The following is an 8,514-nucleotide window of genomic DNA, read 5'->3' on the forward strand; positions in this document are numbered from 1 at the left end:
ATGGATGATGGACATATGGATAGATGGATGATGGATCTATAGATGGATGACGGATGGATGACGGATTAATGTATGTATGGATGATGGATGGATGATGGATGGATGGATGATAGATGGATGGATGGATGATGGATGGAGAGATGGATGGATGATGGCCGGATGGATGGATGGCTGGATGATGGATGGATGGATGGATGATGGATGAATGGATGGATGAATGATGGATGGACCGGACCTGCTGGGCCTTCAGACCTACAAACCTTAAAATGAACTTTGCTTTTGTTGTGAGTGAAAGGCTGAACAAGGGGAGCCTGCATGCAGCCTGACGGACAGGTTGGACTGGGGGTGGGAGGAGCCCCCGCTCCTCTCAATGAGGAAATGTCTCCACAGAAACCTGTTTACTGGAAGAACTACCAGAGGTTTTTCCACACCTTCCTGTGCGCCGCTGCCGGGCGAGTGGAGGGTTAACTGACGCAGCTCCTTCCCTGGCATCAGCACACACTCACATAGGTGAGAAATATTGCAGAGGTCTGATGGCTCACAAAGAGACAGTTAGAGCGATGCATATTTTCCAGGGAGCTTCTCTGGACTAAATGAGCAAACAGAGAGGCTGAACCGACCCTGGGAAGAAAAAACACGCTGTCTCAGAGCTTCACCACTGAAGCTGCTTCTCAAGAAAATAGCTTCAAAACAGAAGAAACAGGAGATCAAAAGATGAAGAATCACAACAGTGAAGGAGAATCCCTTGAGTCCTGAAACTTCCTTCCCTCACACTCCTGATACTGGAGTTATTTTTGTCTGCAGCTTTGCTGCAGTTTCAGAGATCCACAGTTACTCCTCTTCCTTCAGAGAGAAGCTTAGAAGGTTAGAATATATTGTCTGAATGTTCTGAACCTGAGGCTCCTGTCATCTGTGAAAAGCTTTTTAAAGCTTCTGCATCAGGAGAGGTGGAGACGTTTCCACAGACCAGTCCGTCTCCTGCTGCAAAGGATTTAACAAACCCAACAAAAACAGGAACATTTCAGCTTTTTCTGCTGTACTAGAAGTTAACCCCTCAAAGACTGAAGAGCCCCTGCCCCTCCACCCCCATCACACACACACTCCCCAATGTGGATTGAGGCCTGAGCTCCGTCTATCACTTTTGCGTTTCCACTTCAAGTTCAGGAAATCTAAACTTTCCTCTCCTAATCAGCCATGCCTTTGAAAGGGATAAAAGGATAAAAAGAATTAGCAGAGGCTGTAATTGACCCCCCCTCCCCCCCCCTGCTGTCCTTCAGCGGATCCTGGGACCTTTGGCATGCTAACGACTGCGACGCTGCGGCTGATCCAGCCTGTGTGGAGCAGGTCTCAAGGACAGAAAATTTCAAAATAAAAGACCTGTGAGATTTAATGTTTGATCTTGAGTGTGTGATGATGGAGCTGAAGCATTTGATCATCCTTCATGTACAGGATGTGTCCAAGCAGGGTGGTGGAGGTGTGATGGTTTGGGCAGCAACGGTCACGACAGTCACTCTGATCCCAGTCAGGTGTGAAAGCATCATCAGGTAGAGATGACGTGGTGCTGGGTTTGCTGGTGTGAAGTCGGAATCCTAACGTTTGAACGTGTCCTGAAGTCACCACCAAAAGTGATTACTTTGCTGTTCCATCGCTCCTCCTCATGTTACTGTGCATTTTTAATCTGCCAGCAGCAGATCAGACACAAAAGCATTTACTGCAGTTCAGGAATACTAGCCTCCATCCAGCTTTACTCCTCTGTTGTGTTTCTACATCCACTGCTGCTATTTTTATGTAATGTGTAATTTACAACATTAAAAGAATACATGGATTTTTTAATTGATTTAAATCTTCCTTCTTCTATAAATCCCTAACAACACATCAGAAATGTTTAAACTGCTGCACTTTAGAAGTTTTCACTAGTTACTTCTTGAAGTATCTCCACTCTTTAAAGATTAAAGAATAAAACTGCATTTCTGAGTATTTCTATATTCAAATCATTGAATCAAGTGCAGAAGAAAAGAGGCATTTTGAAAAAGCTTGTAGTTGTTACGTACAAACTACAATCTGTGCCACAGTCTCCCTGCTCTGCTCATTTCTGATGCATCCACTAGCAGACAAACAGATCCACGAACGTCTTTGCTTTCCCGGCTGAGCTGGAATCTGGATCTAAACCAGGGGTCACTAACTGGCCCAGATGTGGGGTCATACAGACCCGGTATCTGGGTCCCAACTTGATGCAAAACGAATATGATGGGCAGCTTTATTTTAAATGGTGCACTGCTCTTGTTGTCATTCCAACACATTCTCACTATCAAGTCTCATATATGGACTCATATGTGTTTAGAGAGTTTCTTTGGGGAGAAAAGCGCATTTAGGACATTTAGGAATGTTAACTACAGAAAGGCTGAATTAGGCAGGAATCTGTTCAGAAACTTTAGCAGAGACAATGTTCCTGTGTGTGGAGTTTGGAAATACAACCCCGATAGACTGAGCAGCTTAAAACATTTGTTCAGATGTACATTCTTCTTGGGACTGAATTCATTTGAAGTGAGAGTTTATTATTAATTACATGCAGATCTGCCACCAATCCTTAGCAACTTAAAAATATATTACACTGAATATTGGGACTTTATTTTATTTCTGGTCATTAACTTCAAGAAATTTTTCCCAACTGGAAAAATGTTGTCGAAAGCCACTGATCTTAACTGTACAGCTGGATATTTGTGATATTGCTCACCGTTTTGTTGCACTATTAATGTTAGGTTGGGATTGAGAGGCTGTAAGGTGTAAGGTAAGGAGACGGCACTCAGAGAACTCCTGAGCATCTGTTGCCGAGCATCTGTTCCTCAGGTGAGATCCTGCTCCGCTCATGTTTCTTCTCAATTTGACTCTCCTTCTGACTTTTTGTTTCGCCTGAATGTAAAAAAGAGAAGTTTGAAACTATCAGCATTCTAACGCACCACCGGTAAAAATCTGCATTCATGATGCAGTCAGATGTTTCAGGTTTTTCTCTGCTATCCAGGGCCACAGTGGTGAACTTCTGCCATAAGGAAACTTATGGCAGAAGTGTGACAAGAAGAATGTTTTAGAATTAAACCTGCAAATCTAGAAAATAAATTGATATTTTATTCAACCAGCTTGTGAACCCGTTACACTTGGACAAAAATAATTACTCAATCTATTATAAACACTACATTTCCTGTGACATTGAAAAAAACAATATTATTAAACCAGGAAATAGGCAGAATATTAGAAACTACGGGTACCAGGCCTCTCCAAAGGCCATTAGAGCCTTTGTTATACTTCTTTCCCACTCTCCTCTGGGGAGCAGGAGAGATTTCAGATCCCCGGTGGATCGCCCACGCTCCCACTCCTTTCCGTGGACCACGCCCCCAACACCATCCTGCATCTCTGAGTGAGAGTGATTCCTGGTGGTCGTCTGTCCTCCTGCTCCTGGTCGTGGACTGCACTTCTGCTTCATCTTGACTATGGACTTCATCATCACTCGTCCCTCAGCTCCATCTGAATGAACTATTTTAGATACGTAGTTGTAGAAGCTAATCTTTCTTTAACTGTTCTGGTATCTCCTGTCCGTCCTGGGATAGGATCTCTCCCTCATGTGGGAATCCCTAAGGTTTCTTCTTTTTTCCTGACTCAGGTTTTTCAGGAGTTTTTCCTTACCGAGAGGGAGGGTCCAAGGGCAGGGATAACCAGTTTATTTAGTCTTAGTTTTTAACTATTGTTCATATTTTATGATTAGTTTTCTGCAAAATTACCTGCATGAAGCCCAATTAGGCAAATCTTTGTGATATTGAGCTATATAAATAAAATTGAATCAAATTGAATTGAAATACTGTAGTTAAACAACAAATAGAATTGACTCTGGATCAAGGATGGATTATTGAAGCAGTCTTTCCTGTGCTCCATCATACTATACTGATTAGTTCACATACAATCTCCCCAAACATACAAGAACGTGGATTAAATCTTGTCTGGGGGACAGAAATCAGTGTAGGAAAGCAAAAACGTCAATTATCAACTAGTTAATCATGTCGGACGTGCCACAGGGCTTCATTTAGAGCCACTGCAGTTCAGCTTTCATCTCCTCAATGATGTGTAATGTTGATGTAAGCATGTATGCAGATGACAATGTTCTGTTCACAAGTGTGAGGAAAGAAACTGAAGTCTCCATGAAACCAAAAAAGGCTGTAGTCTGGCTCCAAATGACATGGAACAGGAACAGGAACCATGTTTTGTAGAACTTTGAGAACTCACAAATGTTCCTGTGAAAGAACCAACACATTCTCATCCCCAACTCGTCATATGCTGATGTTTGGTTAAGGACCCCTCCACGTCACTTTTTGATGTTTTGGGTGTCCTCAACTCATCATTTTTTAACATGCTGGCTGTTACCATTAAATCACAGATCTCCAACCTTCGGGCCACAAACTGGAAATGGTCTAGTACTGCGATAGTGGAGCGCAAGGTACCTTAAACTGGTACCAGTGCACTAACCCCAACTCGGCACCAGATGCGGTACCAGACATGGTACTGGTCCAGATGGGGTACCTTTACTACGTTTGGGAACATGTACTGGACGTGTCCCTAAGACCAGTCCACATCCGGTACGCATCCCGAAGGTTGCGGACCCTTGATTTTACCAACAGCCAGCACGTTAAAAAAACGACGAGCTGGGGATACCCAAAACATCAAAAAAGGTTTCTTAACCAAACAAAAATATGTGACGACTCGGGGATGAGAATGTGTTGGAAAGAACTTAACAAATGTAGATTAATTCACCAACCGAGGTTTACTTTGCATCCAAAAAATCTTTTAAAAACATACTAATTTTCCAAATGTTTTGTCACAGAAGAACCCTGTCATATTCATGTAAAGTTGCAGTGGATCATTACTTAGGAGGTGCTCCGATTGGATTCAGTAAATCAACTCAACGATTCATGAATCAAAGGACTATCCTTACTTAAAACATTTGTGGCTGTGTGTCTATCTTTTTACTGGATGTATGAAAATTGAAATTATATGTAATAAATCACCATTATTTATACCTTTATTTAGAACAGGAGATCAGAATCAAATGAACACAAAGATTTAGATAGTTAACCTTCTGGATAAGTTTAGCAGTAACATAAACGACATGGCAAGGCAACTTTATTTGTATAGCACATTTCATGTACAGAAACAATTTAAAATGCTTTACATAAAACATTAAAAGAAACAATCAAAAGAAATAGTAAAAATGTGATCATTAAAATAAAATGAAAAGAAAGTAAAAAGATTTTAATTTAAAACAAGCATAGATAAACAGTGCTGACGTAAACTTTTGAATACATATTAATCAAATGCAATTGAGAACAGGTGAGTCTTTAACCTGGATTTAAATACACTGAGTGTTTCAGCAGATCTAATGTTTTCTGGAAGTCTGTTCCAGATCTGTGGAGCATAGAAGCTGAATGCAGCTTCTCCATGTTTAGTTCTGACTCTAGGAACTGATAAAAGACCGGATCCAGATGACCGGAGAGGTCTGGCTGGTACATACTGGGTCAGGAGGTCAGTCATGTATTTTGGTGCTAAACCATTCAAAGCTTTATAAACCAGTAACAGAACTTTAAAGTCTATCCTCTGACAGACAGGTAACCAGTGTAAAGACCTCAGAACTGGACTGATGTGGTCTACTTTCTTGGTCCTTGTGAGAACCCGAGCAGCAGAGTTCTGAATAAGCTGCAGTTTCCTGATGGATTTTTTTGGTAGTCCTGTAAAAACACTGTTACAGTAATCAAGTCGACTAAAGATGAAAGCATGCACTTGTTTCTCCAGGTCCTGCTTAGACATCAGATCTTTAATCCTTGATAGACATCACTGTTGTTTTGAATCATTGAACAATAAACCCTGAAAATGTTCCCAGTTTTTCCATCCTTAACGATCTGAATCACTTCGCGTTCAAAGCATCACATTTTGGTGCAAATCCAGTATAAAAAAGCTGCTTCTTTTCTGTGACAGAATCAGCTGATTCACGTTGATTACATCTGGACTTCAGATGCATATCAACGTGAGGCTGCATTTCTCCGCTTCAGAATCCACTGGAGTTACATTAACTGCGTCAACTGTTGGGCCCAATCCAAATTCTTCCCTTCTCCCTTCCCCTTAATTTGAAGTGGCAGTTTAAGTGCAAGTCGTGTCCAGGATTATTATTTTTAAAATTTCACCCTCCACTGTCATTGGGGCAAACTGCGTTGCACTGAGGAGCTTTTCCTCACGTGGGTGCACTCTGAACCACAAAAGTTTACATTTAAATGTAAGTAATGACTTTATGTTGCAGTATGAGCTTTTTAAAGTTATAAAATTGCTGTTGTTATGTATATTCAAGCACTAGAAGCTCTGCACTAAAGCTAGCGCACCAGCGATTATTGGTGACATAATTGAACAAAAGTCACGTCCAAAATATTATTCATTCATTTTCCTGACCGCCTCGTCCCTTTCAGGGTCGCGGGGATGCCGGAGCCTATCCCAGCTGCTGACGGGCGAAGGCGGGGTTCACCCTGGACAGGTCTCCAGTCCGCCTCAGGGCCTCAATCACACACCCATTCACTCCCACATTCACACCTAGGGGCAATTTAGAGTCACCAATTAACCTATGAAGCATGTTTTTGGACGGTGGGAGGAAGCCGGAGTCCCCGGTGAAAACCCACGCATGCACGGGGAGAACATGCAAACTCCACACAGAAAGGTCCCAGCCGGGATTCGAACCGGGGCCGTCTTGCTGTGAGGCAAGAGCGCTAACCACTACGCCACCGTGCAGCCCGTCCAAAATATTAGACACTATTTTTTATAACCCTCCGTTTGGAGGGATAAATGAAAGGGAAGGGAAGAACTTGGATTGGGCCTTGAAGAGTTATCATAACTAAAAGAATGTAAACACTGGTGCTCAATTTTTTTTTTTTTTTCCAGAAGTCATGTCAGTCAGAGAAAACGTCAGCCTCATTTCTTGAACAGAAAAAGAACTCGCTAGTTTATTTTGACAACAGGAAGCTTCACCGACACTTTATTTTGAAGATTCGCTTACTCCCGGTCATAGTAGCGCTGCGCATTCTCCTTTGTTTGTGTTTATAAACTTAAGATCCAACATTATTCTGTATTTCAGAGCAATAAGTACATCCTTCCCGAAAAAATTTTTACTACACTCTACTGTATTTATAAAAATTGCAAATTAGCGCTCTTGGACATCACGAGAATTCATACTCAAATTTTCGGGAGCAGATTGCAAGTATCTTGGATACTCGATATAGCCCTAAAAGTCGCATATTCTGTCACATTTTTCATGTTGCTGCATGTTGGTCTCAGGGAATGACACTGGAACAAGCCCTCTGGTGGTTACCTTCAGAACTGGCTCCTGCCACTTTGGAACTGTTGGTTCAGATTTCCTGTGATGAACTGGAGGTCAAAAAAAGGAACCAACAGAACAAAGAAAGTTCTGGCTGTTGATGCGACCAGAACCTCAGAGACGTCCTTTCAGAACTGTGTTTTCTTGTGCCACCTGATGTAAATATGAGAGCAACAGACACTAGCGTGTGAGCAAACACACTATTGCTGTACCCTCCCAGCTGTGTGCACAGAAACACAGATAAACAGTGCAGCAGCAGTGTCGAGGTGGGGAGGGGTCGACCGTGTTGGGAACTTTTTGGCAAACATGAGCAGATGTGGATCATCTGGAGCTGGCGGGGGCTTTATAACCTCAGCCTCTGCAGTGTCTGCTGGGAGTTTTACAGAAAGAGCTGGGTGGAATGGGTAGAGGGTGGCTTGGGGGGGTCAGATCAAAAGGAGTGGGGTCAGTTTCCACCAACAAACAGTAAGTGTTAAAGACAGAGGATTCACGATAGGTGCAGGAACATTATTTACCCCAGTCAGAGGTGTGACCTCAGAGCCCAACGCCTTCCTCCTCTGCTGCCTCTTCCTGTCTCTATAAATGCACAATTAAAATGAGATGTTCACACACTACAGCCCCCCCTTACAGCCACTTCCAGCTCAGATGATGATACGAGTGAGAAGAGCATTTATGCGGGATCCTAATGAAAAATCAGAGCAAGAGAATCAGACTCCCTGATTCTTGCGAACCAGTCTTTTTCCTGCCGTTAAGGGCAAAACCAAACATTACTTCAAAAGAATTCAATCACCTTTATTGCTGCTGTAACAGGAACAATGGGATGCAGTGAGAAGAACTGGAGACCCAGTGTTGATGTTCTTTGATTTATGTTAACTTTTCAACCCTTACCTCCATCAATTAACTCCAGCAGATTCTGAAGGAGAAAAGCGGCTCGTTGTGTCACTTTTCTCCTTCAGAGAAAACCGTTGGTTGAAAGTTAAAAAGTTTATCCTCAAAAAGCTGAAACTTTCCAAGCAAATCTGTAAAGGAATCGCAGAAGACGAAAGTCCAGACACACTGTTACGTATCCATGGCAACCACTGGTTCATCCTCGTGGAGTACAAACGGAGACCAGCGGT

The sequence above is a fragment of the Oryzias melastigma genome, linkage group LG11, assembly GCF_002922805.2.
Source record: "Oryzias melastigma strain HK-1 linkage group LG11, ASM292280v2, whole genome shotgun sequence".
Taxonomy (NCBI): domain Eukaryota; kingdom Metazoa; phylum Chordata; class Actinopteri; order Beloniformes; family Adrianichthyidae; genus Oryzias; species Oryzias melastigma.